Genomic DNA, 21,693 nt, shown 5'->3' on the forward strand with positions numbered 1-21,693 from the left:
TATCCAACACTTAACCTACTGTTGCACTCACTGGAGTGGAAATAGTAATTTTTACCCCTACACTATCCAACTCTTACCCTACTGTTGCCCTAGAAGTAATATGCGTTGTAATGGTATGCGTTGTAATGGTATGTGTTGTAATGGAATGCATTGTAAATGTAGTTTCTAAAAATGCGTTGGGATGGTATGCGATGTAAAAACATGCGTTGTAATGGATGTTGCGATGCAAAAACTGCGTTGTAAAGGCATGCGTTGTAAATGTTTGTGTTGTATCGTCATACATCCCCCACTATACCAGGGCCTAGATTTACAAAGATTTTTCATCAGTTTTGCATCACTTTTTGTACACAAACCCGAAGGAGAGTGCATTTTGGTATTTACAAAGCAAAGCAAATGTGCTGTGTTGTGTTGTAAAAAAAAAAAGAAATTGCCACACTGGAGCATATTGCCCTGCCTTTTGTTATTTTGCAAAAGGGAGATGTTCCATGTTTGTTACATGGTTGTTCCTGTGTATTCACCCATGGATTGTAATTCAAACCTATATTTACAAAGAGTTGTAGACTTGGGTTTGGATCAAAATGTTATACCTGCCTGAGCCATGATTAACCAGGAGAAAGGTCTTTATCTCTCCCCGTCATTTCCTCTTTGCATTCTGTGGCCCACATATGAAAAGGAAAAATCTCCATGGATAGTTTTTGTGCATGAAGGTACCGCTTTATGCCCAAAATTTCCCGATCATACCGCAGACACCCTTGCACTATGGTGCAAGAGCACGAGCTTTGAGCCTAGGCAGCCGGAAGTGCACCAGTGCTTGAAGAGAACAGAACCGTGCTATTTCTTTGAAGATAAGGTGCACTTCTGCTCAAAGTTGCTGTGTTTCGAATATTCCCTACAAATGTTTACAAGATTTATTGTCTTTTGTTTATCATCAGCCTTTCGCTGATTCGATCCAATTATGGCATCTTTATCATTTCTACCAGTCTTCAGGCATTGTAAAATATGTGGCATTCTACTTTTTCACACTGCTCCTACAGCACTTGTAGAATCTCATTGCAAAGTCTTTGCAAACACATCTGGTAAAGGATTACCCTGGAGCAACATCAATAATTCTAAAGCGGGGAAGTATCAGCTGATTCTCAGTGGGATCATGTGGGTCCCCTAAGAATTGAGGAATCTCCAGGGGAATTGGTAATTACAGTTTTGATCCCTGGTTATTTCCCAGTGGTTTCACACAAATATTCCAGTTTCTGTTAGCAAGTGGAGTCTTGATTGAAATACTCCTGATCTGCTGAGTTACTGCAGACCTTGTAACAGTGATTTAGTGGTTAACTTAAGTTGAAGGCTGAATCAAGATTGAAAAGGATCTTGTAATGAGGCCCTATATGAGACTGGCAGGGACTTAGGGATTTTCTTTGAGTTTGTGTCGGCCGCAGTTTACAGAAAGATGAGAGGAGAGTTGCATACAATTACAAATGAGATGAAGAGGGCTGCATATTAACTGCATTGGACTGGGATAGACCTGGGGCTTGTGAATAGAGAGAGACAATACTAGTCAGACAGAGATATGGGAGTGTCCTACTTGACATTCTTGGAGTCATATTTTCACTAGCATTGAGCAGTGTCTCCACATATGTGTTTCTGCTGGGACTATCAGCTGTTTTTCTACCATAATATTCCACTTAAAATTTATAGAGGTGGTCTTTATTTTAAAAAGGCAGCATGAATGAACTTCTCTTCTTTCATTGCCATCTGTAACAATCTGGTCACTACCTACATATCTAGAATAAGTTGTTCCAAATTGCCTTTCGGTGTTGGCAACTCCATTTAAGGTTTCTTGAAACTGCTGCATGGGTTTTCACATCCACAAAGATGATACACTGATCTCATTCAATTTGGTGTGCGAGTTGTGGTTTGCAAGGCTGTTGTGGGAGTTATGGATTGTACTCCTAACCATAACTTGCAGATTGCATGGTTTCTCATTTTAAATCCATAACCATAAATGCACTTTAACTACATTGTTAGATGAATTTCTCATGGTTTTTATACATGCGTTAGGGTGTTATAACCAACGCAAACCATAACTTTAATCTGCTTTTTTCAGTGATTTTTTAAAATCATGTACAACATCTAAGAGTTGCCTGTGCCCAAACACTCAGTGGGCAGCCATAATTAGATGGGCATGGACTTTATCTAGCCAGGCCCTGCACCCATCTCTCTATTGGCAACCAACAAACACAGCACATAATCATTGGCTGTGCACAGTAGTATTTTGCCAGAGGGCCTGGCCTCTAGCCAGTTCCTATGCACAACACTCTGTGGATGGTCAATCTGGATATCATGCCTTGAGCCCCATCTTCCTCACTTGACCAACCACCACTGTGCACATGCTTTAGCTGTGTGCAATGGGATTAGCCACAGATCCTGTGCTCTGGTCATTCCCTGAATCCTGCCATTTAGGGGAGACCAACTGTTACGTGGCCAATGGGGACATTGCCGACATCACTAAGTTAGCATGAGCCCTGCAGCCATGATGCAGCTTTTGCGCACGTTACTAAATGGCTTTATTTTTGCAAGACTCTGTTTATGCATTTCTCATGAGAACTGTCTGCTGTGTTCGTTCTCTGCCTGCTCCTGGAGTTTAGTCTGAACATTGTGAGCAAGGTCGATAAACAATTCCCCTTATTATTCTGTTCTGGTCAGTCCCTAGCACCTAGACAAAACACACTAACGCAGCTGCGGCTGGAAGCTCGTACTTTGATATTACAGAGATACATGTTTAGGTAACAGACACTTGGAGAGGGACCTTTCCAGGGAGAAGAGCAACACGCACCTACGATGTAGAAATACCATCTATGGTCTAAGGTATTGGGTCTGCTGACAAAGCCCAGAGATCTTCTATTATATAATAATACTCCTTCTAACCAAGGGGAGGGAGGCTAGGCACTATAGTCCTTTCTCCATTGTCTTTGTATAATGACATCTCCCTTCATGATGTATGGCCTAGTTGCAATGCTAATGATATTCGTGCTATGCATTTTTCTGTTTGTTGTGGCACATATACTGCATGTTATAGCATGTTAATTAAAATAAACATTTTAAACTATATTTGTGTCTCAGTCAGATCTTATTGTGGACAGGTACGAGAGTGTGACCGAAAAGGTGTGTCTTGTTACCGCGATTCCTGAGAGATGTGGGAGTGTTGTGTTCTGGGGTGGATAATCATTTGCTTCTCTGTGAGTGAGTAGGAGGGCAAGTGAGACACTATAGCTAGTCAGTACTGGGCTCGTGGGAACTAAGGTGGAAGAAAGGCACAGTCCCTCTACACCGAGGTCCCATACCGAGGTGGGAGTTAGGTTAAGTTTCTTTCTGTATTTTCTTTGCCCACACCCCTCCCGTGGATGCCAGCCCCCGCTATTCATGTCTGGGGAAATTACTACAGTTCTCATAATTCCTTTCTCTTTCACATTCCCCAATTTTATGTACTCTGTCTCCTAGTACAGTGACCTGAAAAGCTTCAATAGATGTCAACTCAGTCCTTTGCATGTCAGTCCGGCTGAACGTGTGTGACATGTAAAAGTTAACCAAAGGGTGTCGGAAAAAGTTGGGTCGGGCCATTATCAGCAGAACACAAAATATAGCTGTGGTCTTTCCAAAACTAGACCCCAATGGCATTGTACCAGAAATAATTCGATTTGATTGTGAATTTTTAAAGTTTAGAAGTCAACTGCCATTGTTTCCATCGCCCATGCACCATTCTGTAAAACATTTGTGCTTTGGAACATCAGAAATCCTGACCATTTATCGGTTTCTGCTCCCACCAGCTTTGCAATGGTCACTTTTACATTCTGATTTGGCATTTAAAGTATTTCTAATAAGCTACTTTATTTCAAAGACTGCCATTAATATATGTTTAACTGGTGCCTATTCCGAGCAACACAACTGAAATGCTAATGTTTCCAATTGTCTATTCAAGCCCTAATGAGTCATGTTGTTATATCTTTTGAAATACCCCTTTGTTTTCATTTCAATTTAATTTATGTTAATTTCATTCTTGCTACTTTCAGCGTTCAACTTCTTCACATTTTTCAGGACTATCCAGTTGATGAAGACTTACTGTCATCAAGAAGTCTCCGATGCAACTGTGCTGGACCAGATATCAGATGCTCTCTCCTTCTGTGCTTCTCTTCTCATTTCTTTATGTTCTCATCAGACAATTACATTGCTGTTTAAGCATTCATATTGCACAACCTTCATAAATATGCCTCTTTATATTGCTCTTATATTTTATTGTTGTTCATGTATCACCCCCTGTGCAAATGACTCCTAAAAGGCGCTTTGTACAAGACTACGGTGACAGTCACAGGCATTGACAAGGCATTAGGTGTATATATATATATATATTTTTTTTATTTCAACAAGTTTTATTAAATTTTTAAGACAAGAACACATTAGTAATACTGCAACGGGGTTTGCATCTTTTCATCCAATTGTTTTAGCCTTTATAGCACTGTGCATTCCCTACCTGTCTTAACAGTCAAAAAGGAAAGGAAAAAAGAAAAGAGGATGAAAAGGAGGGTGTGAAAGAAGAGATAGAGGACAGGCACACAAGATTTACACTGCTTATACAATACGTCTGACACTGGATGGGACCCTTAGGGCCCAATTAAATTGTTGCTAGGTATAGATTTTCTTAACAGTGAAAGTATGTATTTGTTTATTGCCGGTTTTGTTGATGTGTATTGTGTTTTGCATGTGTTTTTGGTTGTGCAGAGGGTGGCTTTAGGTGTGACTAGTATGAGTGACTGAAGATGGGATTGGTGGATCGATACTTTTACAACATTGTGGCCCAGACTGTTGCTATTACTGCTAGCATTTCCCTATAAGTTCATAGGAATCATCAATTAAACTCATTGGATTGAAATTAAAGTGCCACACATAAAATTATTGTATCCTTTAATGCAAGTGCTTCCTGCTTCTACAGAGGGTAACGCCAATATGTACCAAATGCTCTGACCAGGCGTTAAATACTTGCGGTGGGACCAATATGGGTGAGGGCGATGAGTCAGGGGGCTTGGAGGGAACTAGAGGGTGCTAAGGTTGAAGCTTGTCTAGGGGGGAATAGTGTGCTCCCCACGCTCTGCTGAGTGGGGGCTGGTCTATGACTGTGATCTCAGCCCCTGCCCTCCATACCTGTGGCTTTACCAAGAGAGATTCCATGGCTGGTGTGCCTGGGTCCATTATTTCCAGACGCAGTCATGTCACATCCAGAAACACTGGATCTCTTGTAGATGTGTGTAGCGGTATCCCCCAGAAACCCGTAATAGGGGTCTACGTCAGGGGGGTGATTAGGAGCTCTCCTCCAAGAAATCGATCCTTTGTGAATGTTAGTGCTAAAGTGGGCATTTTGAAACATTGAATATGCATGCACTTTCAATTCATTAAAATGAAAGACTGATATCTCCTCATATACCATGAAAATGCTTCTATTTTCAATTTGAAAAATCATGGTGTGAAGAAGCATAAAAGAACATAACAGATACACGAGATACACTGTCGATAGTGTGCGGATTATACAAACATTAACAGGTTTGAATTACACATTACGAAAATCACAACATCACATAGTGCAGCTCAACAAGACACAATGCTTTAAAGTATGGCATAGTGCATGGGGAGGGTGGGGTTGGCGGTTTCATACAGCTGTTCGTTTAGATACCTAATGTAATCCATGTGTTAAAGTCTTTTCGCAGATTAAACCAGTTGGAGCAACCTTCCAGACTACAGTGATTGTAACAATGAAAATCTCACTTAGAGACCATTGTGTCCCTGGTAATAGACATTTATTCTCCACCCAAAGGAAAATAACTTACCAAGGATGACTCTTGTTGCAAGTCAATTTATGGTTTCCTCACTTCCACATCTAGAAATCAGCTTCAACTACATACTGGACAGTACTGAAGTGATTTTGTTCATAATCTGAACAAACTAACCAAAGTGATTATATTTGAAGAAACTGTGTTGATGGGCACATTTTTTGTGACTTGCCTGATTTCTTAGGACTGAGAACAGCCTTCTTCTGCCACTGTCTCATTAAGAGGCCGAATACGATGTGGTCGTAAAAGGCCAATGACCGAGACGATGTTGGGTGGCGGCAACTCCGCCCGACGTTGTAATCAGCCCATATATAGATTGATTTCTGTGACTTATCTTACCCTTCACTTCAGTTTTCCTATTTACAGTAAGAATGCACTGTGGTTCCATCAGACATTGATCATGCAAAGGAAAAGATTCTGCCATGGTGTTTCCATATTTCAGTCAAACAAGAGGGAATAGATTTATCAAACTGAGAAGTGCCCTCTACTCAGGGGCGGAATACAGGCCCCTTCATTCTCTGTGCTGCAGGGGGGGGGGCACAACCCTCCAGGGGCCCCATTCAGCCCAAGTTCAATGAGTATCAGTGAGATATGGGAGACTCAAGAGCCCCTTATCACATTCTGCAAGCAAGCCCATTATTTTGTGTTACACCACTGCCTTCGCTACCAATAAGGAAGCCATCTTTGATGCAAAGACTTGTTTCCTGCCAAAATTCTGCATGGAGAGAATAAACTGTAATATAAGTTTCAGGTGTTCCAAAACGTTTTTCCTGTGATATTACACAGTGGATTCTCAGGAGGTTGTGGAGGTATTCAATCAATTTCTTATTATTTTGATTCTGGATATTTAGAAATCACCCCAGGTCCCCCAAAATAAATACCAGTATGAACTGTGAACACTGCCACTACCAGACAAAAATTCCCCAAAATATCTGTACAAGAAAGCATGTAAACTTACTGTAAGCCCTGAAGACAACTTTTTGAAAGAAGGAATCTTCTGTGTTTCCTGGGACCATTCGTGGCCAAGCTATGCATTGGCTTCCTCTTCACCAGGCTCTCTCAGAAAGGCAACTGTGACCCGGCTATTCAAAAGGCTTCCCTTGATTCTGTCTCTTTCCAGCCCATTACAAAGATGCCCTGGATGGCCAAGTTACTGGAAATAAACAGGCTGTTTAGGAACAACACATTCCTTTGAAAGAACGTAACATTTTGGACTTCTTCTAGTTGGGATTTTGCTCAAAACATGGTTCAGACACCTCTATTGAGCTGCTATTGTCTGTGGATCAGGGTAAGCGATCTTTTCTTACTATGCTTTAAGTGCTTAGAAGTCTCTAACTTGTCATACACTTGTCGATGAGTTGTGGCAGGAATGCTCCAACTCCTTTATCTGAGGCGGTAGTCTGTACAATAAAGAGGCGAACATGGTCAGTTGCTTTAAGCACAAGTGCATTACACAGTGCTCTTATCAGGTCCTTAAAGGACTTCTGACATTCCACAGTACAAATAACCTTTCAAGGCTGCTTCTTGGATGTTAGGGATGTTAATGGTCCAAACTTCAGTACCAAACTTGACCACAAAGTTTCTGTAATAGCCATTGATTCTTTCCTTTGAAAGTTCTCATTGGGTCTGGGTGGTGGGAACCTCCATCTCCAACACCGACTAGAACCTGGCATCAAATGGGCAGATCCTCCTGTAGCCCACCTAATTTCCAAGGTAGAATACAGAGGACTGTCTCACCTGGAACTTAGTTGCATTGATGGCCAGTTTTACACCCTGTAGCATGACCAATACCTGTTTTAGGTAAATCAGGTGGTTGTACTAGAAATTGCTAAAGATGGCAATATAATCGAGGTAGGCCACACAGGACTCTACTAGCCCTGAGAAAACATACTTTGCTAGGTATTACAATGTAAAAGGAGCACTCTTGAGCTCAAAAGGCTTCACCCTAAGCTAATGTACTTCTTCTGATAAAAACAAATGTATCTTCTCCTTGGTGCTGGTTGTTGGTGCAATCTGAAATCTGCCAATAGCAACTGGTCAGGTCAAAGGCATTTAAGTAATGAGTATCACCCTGACGGCCCACTAGCTCATCATCTCAGATAATTGTGTTGCATCCATTGTGTTTACCTCAGAACAAGTCTGTGGGTTCTTGATTGGGCAACAATACTTCTAAACTGGCCTGAGGACTAAGGGAATGCTCAATCACCCTAAAGTCCAACATCTTGTCAATCTCTGCCTTGATGCACTCCTAACAGGCTTGCTATTCACTGGCAAGCAATTTATGTCATGGACCAGGACAGCTGTAAAGCATGGTGTCAGAGACAAAAGCTGTAAAATTAGTTGCAGCTCTAGTCTACACTATCTTTCTGTTGCTGGGGGTCTAATTCAGAGGGAAGAACCATCTGTCAAATCACCATGCAGTAGGTTACAAAGGGGCTCAAACTCCTCTGTCATTGCCATGATGATCCGTGTGAAGTTCCTCCAGGGGCATTGATTACATCAGTGCAGAAACCCCTCATTTGCTTTCTTGTGGCATCTGTTCCCATTATACAGCCACAGCACTTAAATCCCAAAGCTAACAGACTAATGGCCTTCAACAAAAACAACTCCTGACCCTCCAGGTACCCAGTCAGTGCTGCTTTCTGGTCATAACACTCTTTCATTAGCTCTTGACTTGTCTGGAGGTTTTTCTTCATCTGTCTCACCCATCAATTTCTGGTCCACCATATTTTTTGGAGGTGACTCTGAAGTTCCTTCCCAACTTTCACATTTCTCTGACTAAGGTGAGTGGGCCATGTACAGAGTACCCAAAAGAAATTTCAAGGGACCTAACAAACTCCTTTCTGTGTTTTTTTCTGTAGATGAATAAGAGACAGGGCAGGAGAATGTCTCACTTCTTGAGGTTCTTCGGTAGAGTTCCCATCATGCTCAAAAGGATCTTTTAATCCTATCCACCAACCCAAGGGTTTGTGGGTGGTATGCCGTGGAGAGCTGGAGGTCACACCATGGCAAACTTTCCATTGATTTCAACCTCAACTGAGGAAATGGGGAACTATATATTATCCTCACTGGCTACCAAGCATGTGCTATTGACACCATGGAGAATCTTCGCAGACCTCAGATTTGAGATACTCCCTCTCAACCACAGTCCTGTAACCACCTAAATCCTTCAGGGCATGAATTTCCCTTCCAGTGATAGTAGCTTTTAGCACAAGCCGTACAATATTTGGATGTATGAGGTTAGGAAAAGTGGGTCTCTTTGCTGAAAGCCCACTGCTACTAGGTTGACTACCACACAGCCATCTCGGGTCCCTTCACTCAAAGTCAATGCACTTGCAATATTGGGTGCAGCTAATACCGGGACTTTTAGCTGACAGTCTTTTTTGTAATACCTCTCCTTGTGACACCTATAACAAGCAATCACCTTGGCTTGCAAAAACATCCTTGTCTGCCTGTTTGTGTGTTCCTTACATGGAACGCATATTCCATTTTTCCTGTGTCCTCCCTTGCACCTCTCAGAATTGCCCTGGTCCATACCCTCCAGTTTCAAACATGTTGAGATCTCAGCTCTCCTTTTTGCTTAGAGCTATGTTGCTTCAGCCCTTTGTTGATGCTGTTAACTAACAACTTGTGAGCCAGCACTGCACGTTTTACTAGATCCCTTTCTGTCAACTCACACATGGATTGCATGAGTACGATACAGTACTGCTCCTTGAGTCTCTCTGTCATCCTTACTTGTTAAGGACATGAAAGTACTTGACATCGATGTCACCCACTCACTCCAATAATGCAACACACCACGTATCCAAGTTTCAAATAGAGCAACATCCACTCTCTTGCTGTCTTTGATTTTCTGATGGTACTGAGCTGGCTTCAGTCCAGAATCCATAACCAGAGCTTTCCTAATTTACTCAAAGTTCATCTAATCTCCCAGTGACTGCTGTTCCTTCCCTGACTCATTCATTTGGGTGCCTTGGAGACATCATCAAAAGCCTGTGTTCTGGAATCAATCTAAAAACTCACAAATCTTCCATCCATAGATATATTTGATCACAAGCTCTTTGGAACCTGGACAGCTACTCCTGTGGAATTGGCAGTGGAATTGGCTATCCTAGAAGTAGCTATCTCTGTCACCTTGAGCTTTTACTTTTCTCTCCAATTATCTCTTTCTCGTTCTCTTGCCTTATCTCTTCTTCATCCTCTTCCTCTCTTTCCCTCTATCTTTCTTCACAGGCCAAGTTCTCCTGTCTCTCCTGCCTCCTTTCCTCTTGTTCCTGCAAGCTCATTTCAAATCCCGCCTATAAAACCTCATGGCCTTTTCCTCTTACTCAGGCTTAACTTTGTAGAGAGCCAATTGTATGGTCAGGGTCTCGGTCAGATGTATGTAACCCACCTAAAGGACTAACAACTGGAGTTGGTAGTAGCGGCCCCCGTCAAATAAGGGGAAATGTCTAGAGAAACCATGGAGAGCAAAATTGTGGACACATTGGGAAATACTTGTACTAAGGGGCTAAGAAAATCTGCGACCACAGTGCTCCCTACTTGAGTTCCTAACACGGCACCCTCCCCACAGTCCTTCAAAATGTGTTCTCTACCGCTGAGTTTTTCTAACTGGTCCTTAACAAATCCTACAAGGATCTCTCCATCCTTTTTTCTGGGAGCCCTCCATTCTCTCTCCAAACACAGATCTGTCAACTGATCGAAAGATATGGTGTCAAGTTCTTCTCCCACCAACCTTGTATGCTCCATTTTATTGTGCAGATAATGATGTGTATAAAATAACCTTTTCAAAACAATTGGAAGAGAAATTTGGAGATCACACATTGCTTGACACCAATTGTCAGACCCTGTTCAGGGAGAAATCGGATTGACAGAGGTTGTTGGGCCCGAAATGTGGTGGATGAGGTTATTTGATACTGGTGTCCCGTGGTCCATCTTACTATGTTTCTCTATACTGAGCCAAGTACAAACTCATCAAAGTCATAGGCTTTTCAGGTATGTATCCCATGACGACAGTCCCCATTACTAAACAGGTTTAGGCACAGATGTAAATTACATCAAATACTTTTACTGGGTAAATGTGCAACAAAGTTTAATATCATGTTACCCTTTCAGTAATAGTCTCAAGCATAAGTGGCTAACTTGTCTGCATTAGGGTTGGCTGTGTCCCACATGCAGGCTTAGCCCCACTTTTGCCTAATGAGAAAAGATATGGTGGAGTGCGTGACAAGACTAAACACCACTTCAATGACAAGTGTGAAAAAGGACAAATAATCCTTTTTTATTTACAACCCATACCCACTCTACTAGTGGTATGCTTCATCATCGGGTTCGCTCTGACTCCTAGAGGTCAAGGTGGGCTCAACTGCATTCCAGGGAGCTCTTTGTATATAACTGTTTTGGGGTGCTATAGTTAAAAATTCCTCATCCACTTCCAAGGTATCCATCTATTAGGTGGATGGATGGGAAAGGGTTGAATAGACTATAGAAGGGGTAAGTAGGATTTGATGGTCCTATGACCCTTATGGTGCCATCATATTTCTGTCTACTCTACTGGACGAAGACAGTCTGAGGCATTCGTCAGGGCAGGTTTGCTTTACTAATATTCCCCTGTTGATGTTTTTTTATATATATATATATATTGAGTCATGCACTATAGAATTATTATAGGCATGAAACATAAAGTGAATACTTGCCCATTTAAGTGTACCTACAGATGAGAAAACAGAACAAACTTTTTATTAGTCTTTAGGTAATATGTATGTTACATATAGGTCCAGCCTTTTATGGGTATTAACTCATTTTTCACATATAAACAGATCCTATAGTCAACTTAGTGCAGTTGTTTAACATACGTCTTGTTCCAATGTGGCACATGCAACATATCATCATACATTAGTCTCACAGTCTTGTAGGCCACTCTAAAGCACATGCATACATATTAGCGTAAGTGTTCCAGTAATGTGCTTTTGCAATCAAGCATAGATCAGAAATGCGGCGGCTGGCACAGGTGTATGCGGTCACACGAGGCAGGGGCCTGGCGGGGTGGGAAAAAGTCGACAGACGACGGAATAGGTATAATTGAATAAATAACACCTATTCCGTTGTTGGTCGGCTTCCCCTCATCTGTCGCGCCCTGCCCCGTCTCACTGCGCCGGCCGCCGCTGGATCAGAAGAGCAGTGGGCTGCATAGAATGATAGTGAAAATGACATATAATATGACGGTCATGTAGACTTACCCAGATGGGGTTATTTCAGGCCCCACGAGGTGTGGAAAGAGGTTGGTCCTGTAATGACTCTCTGTGGCCCTGGGTGTGACAGGTGTAAAAGAAATGATAACGGTATCACCAAATGAACAAGAGATAAACAAACCATGTATCCAGTAAAAAAAACATTCATTGTTAAGGTGCTGCTATAACGATAAGGATAAACAAAGTTAAGTGGGAAAAGTGCTCCCGTATCTACTCACTCTGCAAGGGTCCTTAACCATCCTTATACATAATGCGCCCACTCATACCTGGCTTCTGGTACAAGTGGAGGGCCATAGGGAGGCTTTTATTCCCCATGGTTGGCTCACCTGAGAGCATTATGTGGCGGCAATTGCACTCACATGCGGTGAGTGCGTTGGTTAGACTCAGCTGACACTGCTTGTGTAGATTGCATGCAGCTGAAAACAACAAAGAAAAGGCCGACAAGAAGAGATTTGCATGTGTACAGCTGCATTCAATACGTGGCCATTTCAGGGCTCAATAGCGTGGTGCTGATGGCCCAGGAACTTTTAGAAATGAAGCGTTTGGGTCCCCGTGAGTGTCAGAGGAATTCTGAAGACATGCATGTGGACATTACAATTCAAACTAAATGACACATAAAGTTTAGCTTGTGATACTGCACAAACTCTTAGTACATTTACCAGACCCAAAGAATGAAATAAAAATCATAGAAGAAATACTATCATGAGGTGGTCTGGGATGTTGGGAAAAAAGAGCAGAAAATGAGGATTACATGTAAATAAAAGCTCAGAGAAGAAACCAATGAAAAGTAACAATAGAATTTGAATGGTGGTGCCTTTAATATGACTGTGGTATTAACATTTCTTCTGTTGGATTGAGCTGGACCGCAGCAATGTCCACCTTTAATGGAGATATGCACCATGTACAAAGGATGATTGGAATCAACACTGTTAGTTTAATTTAGCCTTTAAGGATGCTGGTCAGTACACATTTAGTTATAACAGACATCTAGAAATAATAACATGTTGCAGCTCTAAATTGAGTGGTATAAACCGCTCGCAGAGGAGTCTTTGATCCGTTTTGCCTGCTGTCTTCTGGAGCCCCGTTGAGCATTGGCATCTTTGAACCTGTGTGCAAGGAGCCCCGTTGGGCATTGGAAATCGAGTGGGGAGCTGCTGTGCAGGAAGACGGGACTGCGAGGCCCAGCAGGCTGTGCGTGTCCCATCGAGCACACCTGCCGCCTCTTCCCGTGACTCCGCCCCCTGCTGACCCGTGACTCCGCCCCCTGCTGAGCTGCTGACCGCTGATAACCCCTCGCGGCCCCCGCTTCGCGGGTGCCGCTCGCAGAGGAGTCTTTGATCCGTTTTGCCTGCTGTCTTCTGGAGCCCCGTTGGGCATTGGCATCTTTGAACCTGTGTGCAAGGAGCCCCGTTGGGCATTGGAAATCGAGTGGGGAGCTGCTGTGCAGGAAGACGGGACTGCGAGGCCCAGCAGGCTGTGCGTGTCCCATCGAGCACACCTGCCGCCTCTTCCCGTGACTCCGCCCCCTGCTGACCCGTGACTCCGCCCCCTGCTGACCTGCTGACCGCTGATAACCCCTCGCGGCCCCCGCTTCGCGGGAGCCGCTCGCAGAGGAGTTTTTGATCCGTTTTGCCTGCTGTCTTCTGGAGCCCCGTTGGGCATTGGCATCTTTGAACCTGTGTGCAAGGAGCCCCGTTGGGCATTGGAAATCGAGTGGGGAGCTGCTGTGCAGGAAGACGGGACTGCGAGGCCCAGCAGGCTGTGCGTGTCCCATCGAGCACACCTGCCGCCTCTTCCCGTGACTATCTATCCACAGTCAGCATAAGACCTGAAGTCATTACGCGTCAGCGGGACGCGTGTGCGGGACATCACCCGGACAAAGCCCGGACTAAGGGCGGACCCTCTGAGACCCTCATAGACCCACAGAGACTGGACTGGGCCAGAATCCCTGGTCGATTACTGAACAGCCTAGGACTATTGTGTAAGTGCTTGGGGGGTACATTATATTACCAATCATTATGTCAATCGAAATACTAAACCCGGAGTTGCCTGGCCCTGAGAAGCCGGTGAGTTTGATAAATGGGAAATTAGATAATTACTTTAAGAAAACTCTCTTGGATTCTCCAACTACCCCCACCCTTGAAGAACTTCGGGCTGAGCGACGGCGGTCGGTTGAAAGCCTAAAGAATAGACCATTCCCGGTGTCACCAGTGTTAATTAGCTCTACGGGGGACGGAACTCTTACTGAAAATATCTGCACCCCCTCGCAGGACAGCATCCCTCTAATATTTAGAGAGGGAACACCTACGAGCGAATTTGAACCCTTAGGCACTACTAGTAAATTGTCAACCATTGTTACCACTCCCAGTACAACCAAATCTATTGTTATAACCAAAGCACAAATTACCCCTATCCCTAAACAAACAAAAGTAGTTAAAAGTAGGGCAAAAAAAGTCACGCCAGTTAAAATCTATGGCCCTCCTCCGACAAAAAGGCGTAAAAAATCTGACCTTCCAAAGAGGAAAATTAATCATGCAGACTTTGCCATTAAAAAGGACGACAGTACTAGGGGAGGACGGGTTAAAGTAACAGATAAAGGAAGGATAGTTAAATCACCTACGCATCCATGTGTAACTCCCCTTACCGACCCTGTCATCTCCACCGCCGACAGCCCCCCCACGGTGGTGACGTTACAGGAACCTTCAAACAGGGCCTTGATCGATAGCATAGAGTCTATAATGAGGACCTATACTCTGGCTATCGTAGATAGACTTAGTAAATTAGAAGACAGACTTGGGAAGATAGAACATGAACTGGGAACCAAGATAGTGACTAATAAAGTGTTGCCTAATCCCCCTATACAAACCCCAATTTTACCCTCTTCATCAGGTATTTTTGCTATAACTACTATACCTACCCCTGTTCAGACTACCATTCTGCCTCAATCCTCAAATAATATGAGTGGAAGTACATCAGGGAGTAACCCTGTTGGACCTAACAGTAAACCCACATTGTCCCTGGCTGTAACGTCTAATGGACAGCGGAATAATCTTGGTCAAGCCCCAGGGAATAAAAATAGAGAGAGAGGAAACGAGCGGCCGGCTCGAGGTAATTATAACAAGGGCCCCCTTCCAGAACTTCCACCAGAAGCTGTACCCTTTGTAGTAGTCCTTACTGGGGTACCAGAGCTGGAGAAGAACAAACGGGAGGGCTTTGCCCAGTTGAAAAATAAAATATCGCATTGGTTAAGTCTACACAGACCTATTGCAAATAATATCAATGGAGAAATTGTCCATGTCCGCCGCCTTCCTTGGCTGGGAGGAAGACCTAAAGATATTGAGGGAGACATAGTGGTCATTAATTTTAGAGATCAGAATGCCGTCCATTTTATACTTAACTGGCCGTCTGACCACGGTAGTAAATCTATTACCCCCCGTCCCCTAACATATTTTTATCCTCGCTCAGCGGTGTTCCCACCTAATCATCAATCACAGCGAGCCCCCCCGCCCCCGTTATTGAGGCAAATGCTCTCAAACCCAAATCGTCCACCTGTCTACAATAACGGCCCTATATTTAACGACAAGCAACCACCTATAGCTGTAGATCTGTATGGGTGGAATACTATAGGCCCAAGGTACAACTCCCTAACACACAGGAGAATGGATCATCTCAAACCTTTTACACCCCTAGATACCACCAACAGGTTTGACGTGTTTAGTGGCCTGGAAGACTGTGACTGATGCCATCGAGCCACAGGGGAGGGGGATAAGGAATCCTGTGGAGACACAGGGGGAGACACGGGTGTAGGCACGGGGGAAAAAGGCTCAACTGATATTAACCCACCCAATGGGTACAATGCTACTTGTAGCTCTGGGGGTAATACACGTAATTCTGGGCAGCTTCACTGTAACTCAGATACTCCTACCCCGGCCAATGGAAGTACAAGTCCGACCTGACTATCTGAAGACCCCGTGCCAGGGGAAGTAACCCATGTCCACACCTTACCCCCACCATCTATTGAGGCTGTTAGTCTAACAGAACGGGGATATAAGATGGCGAGTTGGAATATTGCTGGGTGGAATAACAAGATAGATCGTCTAGGATGGTTAGAATTTATAACCCAATTTGACATCTTGTGTCTCCAGGAGACTTGGGCGGCCGAAGATGTCTATCTTGATGGGTATGTTGCCTATAATTGCCATGCTCAGCCATCCAACATGGGGAGAGCCAGTGGTGGAATGGTGATATTGCTCTCTGTGAGGTTACCGGTTCGAGTAAAAATCCACCGGACCGTCGGTCTGCACTCTCAGTTGTTGTGGTTACAACACAGGAATGGGCGAAATGTTTTAGTTATAAACCACTACAACAATGTCTTTAACCACTCAAAAACAGATATGGTTGATGAACTTGAAGCGGAGGTGGAAAGGTTATATGGGCGCAGTGTTGTGTCTTTTGATATTTTGTGGGGCGGAGATTTCAACATTCACATGTGCCCATTTGTTGGCAAAAGGTTGTGTGGGCATGGGGATGAGGTGGGGGAAGATCAGACCCATTTTTTACATTCGGTTTATGGGGAATCCCTAAACACTCTTATGCTTAAAATGGATTTATGCATTATGTTACCTGGCGTAGACAGTGAGGGCAATTCGGTACCGACCTTTATTGGTAGGAATTGTGCCACGGTTATCGACTACCTCATTGTCTCCTCCAGTATTACAGCTTTGTGTTCCTTACCCGTAATAGTAGACCCAGCCCTAAGCGATCATAACTGTCTAACAATGTATCTCTCCTTGTGGGGGGATAAAGTAAAGGCGTTACATGGTGCAGTGACAGATGTAGTTCCACATAGACCCAATGGCCCTAGAATTAAATGGGGTAGGCAAAATGAGGAACATTTACTATGTACCATTGTGTCTGCTTGTATAGATGAGGTGGAATGCTGTCTCGAACCCGAAAAGGATAATGCTGATATTCTAGCTAGTTTCGACATCATTAATAAAAACATTGCAGAAATCTTAACTGGAAGAAAACCAAAGGGCCCTAGGATTAACGGGGGATGGTTTAACAGGGAATGTACTAAATCCTTACAAAGACTCAAAGTTGCTCTTAAGGGTAAACCCAGAGATAAGGAAGCAGTTAAAACCCTCAGAAGGGAATACTCAATTCATCTGAGGGATAGGAAACAGGAACTAAGGGAAGAGGCCTGGAACAACCTGACTAAGGCAGTGGATCTTAAGGATACCAAGCTTTTCAGGTCCACTGTCAATAGTCCCTTCCTCCAAAATGAAGAAGTCCCGGTAATGTCTGCCCAGGTATCTGAGGAACAATGGGTGGCTCATTTTACTAGTATTTTTAACCCCGAAGGACTAGCTGTAGGGGGGGATAGGGAAACCCTGGCTTTTATCCCCATACCTCTTAATATCACAGTCTCTGAGGTGGATGCTGCCATCCGGGTCAGTAAGGGGGGAAAGGCGCCGGGCCCTGATGGGGTACCCGCTGACCTTTATAAAGCCGAGATTTCCATATGGAGCCCATTGTTAACAAAGGTTTTTAATGCTGCTGCAATGATTGCGGCCCCACAGACTTGGGGGGAATCAATCATTATCCCAGTGTATTAAAAAGGGGAGAGGGGTGAGGCAAAAAACTACCGCCCGATTTCTCTCCTCACTGCTTCCCTAAAAATTATGAGTAGGGTATTACTGAGTCGCCTGGAGGAATGGGTAGAAGATAAAGGGATCCTTGCGGATTCTCAGTACGGATTCCGCAAGGGGTTAGGCACCATAGAACAGTGCATTAATTTAGACCTTATTATATGCAAATATACACGGGCTAAACAAGGCTCGTTGTTTCTTTGCTTTGCCGACCTGACCAGTGCCTTTGACTTGGTTGACCATGGCCTTCTGTGGTCAACCTTGTTGGACATGGGTGCTCCACAGGATATTATCTATTTCTTGGCCCAACTTTATAGGAATCTGACGGCTAAGATACGATACGGGCAATCGGGGGAGTGTACACCCAGTATTAAAGTAGGTTCTGGAATTAGGCAGGGATGCGTCCTTGCACCTCTTCTTTTCTCCCTTTTTATTAATGCAATCGAGTCGGAACTACGGACCATCAGTGCAGATGCACCGACTGCTGGCGGCCTTTCCATCCCAATATTGCTTTACGCGGATGACGCGGTTCTGCTCTCACAAACCCCTCTAGGGTTGCAAAAACTTATGAATAAATTTGCAGATTTTATTAATGGGAGAAAATTAAAAATTAATAATTCGAAAACTTTTATAATGCCCTGTGGGAAGAAAATTAAAAACTTAAGGCCCTTCACAGTTATGGACCAAACTATAAAAGTGGTGGACAAATTCTGTTATCTGGGTATCACTTTTAACAGTGGGGGGATGTGGACACCTGAAATGATTAATGTAAGAGCCAAAATGGCCAAGTGTTCTTTTGGCATATTTAGGTTTGCATCCAAGTTAGGCTCAAGACGGATACCAGACATGTTGTACCTATATCGCCATAAATGTGTTGCTCTGGCCCTATATGGCTCAGGAGTGTGGGGCCATTGTAATAACAACATGCTCCAGGTTGAGGAAAACAAATTTGTCAAAAAACTCCTGTGTTTACCATCTTCTGCCTCAACTAAGCTGATCCATTAGGAGGTTGGTCTAGAACATCTATCTGACTTGATCAGATTAAGACCCCTGTTAGTATGGAGATCTATATGGGCTAAGGAACAGACTGGTTTTACAAGAAAGATTATTTTAGATTGTCTTCACATGGACAAATGTTCCCGCATCCTCTGGCTTAACTATATTATCCGAACATTTAATGATGTTTTTAATCTCACGGTGCGTGATAACCCTTCTTGTGTTTTAGATATCCCGAAGAGTGAGATTAAACATGAATTTCTGAGGGTTAGCATGGTGAAGCGTAACGCAGCTACTGCTCAGTTCTCCTCACATGTTTTTTACGACAGTTACACTAAGGAAGAAATGGGGCTTTCAGGATACCTTAAATTGGTTACTATCCGATCCCACCAATATGTATTGACAAGATTACGGATGGGGATTGTTCATTTGCTTGTTGCGTATCCTGTAATGAAGACCTATACTTCTGCCCCCTGTCCGTGTGATGGGACCACAAAGCAAAGTACGGAGCATTTTTTATTGTTATGCCCTCTTTATCTCCACCTTCGAAAAGTATATCTGAAACCGCTTTTCAAAAAATATAATGTATCCACTATTGTATCGGCCATGGGGCTTTTATTTGGACTTAATTCACAGGACATCTGTTTTTTTACTGCTGTATATATTTTAAAATCGATACGCTTGAGGAAAAGCACCCTCTTTTGATATGTGATTAACTTAAAACCTGCTGTACCCTCATGTTTTATTATTTATGTATGTATGTACTTTTATGATTATTAATCAATGATCGAATAAAGTTTTTTTTTAATTGAATTGAATTGAGTGGTATAAACCCTTTTCACAGGGGAATATTAAGGTGAACATTGTAGAACATCATCATATGTAACTGTATTGTTATGGAGGGCACATACGGAGCCTGGTGCTATTGAATTCCATGGTATAAAATATTGTAGGCTGAGTTGGTTCTATGGGATGTTGTCATTCAGGCCGCCATTTGAGGTCTGGAGATAATAAACCCATCTCTGTTCTTTTTTTAAGAGCTTTTCATTACCTCCCATTTGTGGTATGTCCTATGTCTTTTTCAATCACCGACCACCACATGTTATGTTATGTTATGTTATTTATATTTTTATAGCGCACAGCTGCCCCAGCAAAGGGGCGTCCTGGCGCTATGACAGACGCTACAACATAACACACAATAAAAGAAAAGGAAATTAACCAGACACGGGAAACAGTAAAGTTTTAATCGCCTGCCTGAAGGCGAGCAGGTCTTCAAGAGCTCGGATGTGTACCGGGAGCGAGTTCCACAAACCAGCCGCGAGCACCCTAAAGGAGCGGCCACCCATTCTGCTCAATTTAAAGCGCGGACAGACCGCCAGGTGAAGCCCCTCCGATCTCAAGGATCTCAAAGGAACATAGGGCGTGAGTAGGTTAACAAGTGCCGGCGGCGAAGAAGATTTCAAAATTTTAAAGGTCAGGCACAGCGCTTTGAACTGAATTCGCTGTCTGACCGGGAGCCAATGTAAGGCCGCGATGGTACCAGACACTGAGCAATGTCTAGGGAGGCCCACAATGGCCCGAGCCGCGGCATTTTGCACCCTTTGGAGCCTAGAGGCCTCCTCTTGATTCACCCCTAACAGCAGTGAACTGCCGTAGTCCAGCCGAGATAGTATAGAGGCCTGGACCACAAGCTGTCTGGTAGGGGGATCAAAGTACTTTAAAACCGGCCTTATTCCCCGCAGAATGCCATAGCACGTGGCAGCCACCTTCTTAGTGTGGTCCTTGAAGGTGAGCGCAGAGTCCAACCAGATGCCTAAATTTCTCACTCCAGAAGCTGGAATGGGAGTGACACCCAACTCTGATGTCTCTGTCATTGACTTTCTTTTCAAGGTAATGTGTGGTGAGTTTTGAGGATTCCCTTTTACACTGGATCATGCTTGCTAATCCTGATTTTAATTTTTCTGGTAGTCATACCGATATATCAGTGGCTGCACAGACATACAATCATGTACACTACATTACTGCTGATGAGGTTCTACACTGTTCACCATAATATTCCCCTAAGTAAAGGATTTATACTACTCAGTCTAGGGCTTCAACATCTTATAATTTCTAGATGTTTGTTGTTGGACCTGGCCCTGCTTGCAGGGTCATCCCGAACTTTTTCGCCTTCCCCCTAGCCTTTTTGCTGTTGTGGAATGAGTGGTTGTAGGACGTTGGACACTTTAGCGCTGGTTAGCAGTGCCAAGCGTGTGTGCTTTCTGCCTTACATAGGCCTATGTTAGGAACCCCCCCCTTTTAGGGGACATCTCCCCCATGGTAGGACATGTATATTCCATGTGTGGTGTGAGAGGAAAATAATAAATGCGGTGCAATGGTGTACGCACCTTTATTTTCACCCTTGCACAAACTTCACTTCTAAAATGGGTGCCATTACTGTGTGGTTGTGCCGCCTGCCTGAGGTGGGTTGCCAGTCTAGTTGTCTGTCTCCCAGCCCCCCAGCTTTTGGAGGGAAACCGGCCAGACAGGGTGCTCTACTCCTCCCCCTAAACCAGTTGGGATCAGTTTCCCAGGGAACCTTATGGAAGCTTCTAGCCTTTTCTGGTAGGTGGGTGAGGGTGGGTATATATAGGGGGGCTGTGCCTCCATGTGGTTAGACTGTGCATGGACTTCGTTTGGGAGGGGACACTCTGCAAGGAGGTACCGCCTGCAAGGGCCTGCGTGCTGGCCCCTGTGCCCATCCGTACCCCGCTACTGTCCACAGGGCTAGTGGGAGACACTGCTGGAGTGGAGACTGCTGCACTAGCAGGATTGCCATCGTAATGGAGGAAGACTGTTCCTAGGAACTTCTGCTTCAGGTCTGGTGATCTGCCCTACTGCCTGCTGATCTCACCCTGCATTAACTGTCTCATGGCCCCTAGC

At 44.0% G+C, this 21,693-nt stretch overlaps 1 long non-coding RNA gene across 1 annotated transcript in view; it reads right to left on the reverse strand.

Moving 5' to 3' along the window:
* The window catches only part of LOC146776009 (uncharacterized), a 30,817-nt gene extending 18,635 nt beyond the window's left edge, over positions 1-12,182 (reverse strand). The window contains exon 1 of the long non-coding RNA XR_014971932.1: positions 12,113-12,182. This is a non-coding gene — a long non-coding RNA (uncharacterized LOC146776009). The remainder of the gene's footprint in view (positions 1-12,112) is intronic.
* Positions 12,183-21,693: the final 9,511 nt, after the last annotated feature.

This window comes from Triturus cristatus, chromosome 12 (assembly GCF_964204655.1).
Source record: "Triturus cristatus chromosome 12, aTriCri1.1, whole genome shotgun sequence".
Classification (NCBI taxonomy): Eukaryota; Metazoa; Chordata; class Amphibia; order Caudata; family Salamandridae; genus Triturus; species Triturus cristatus.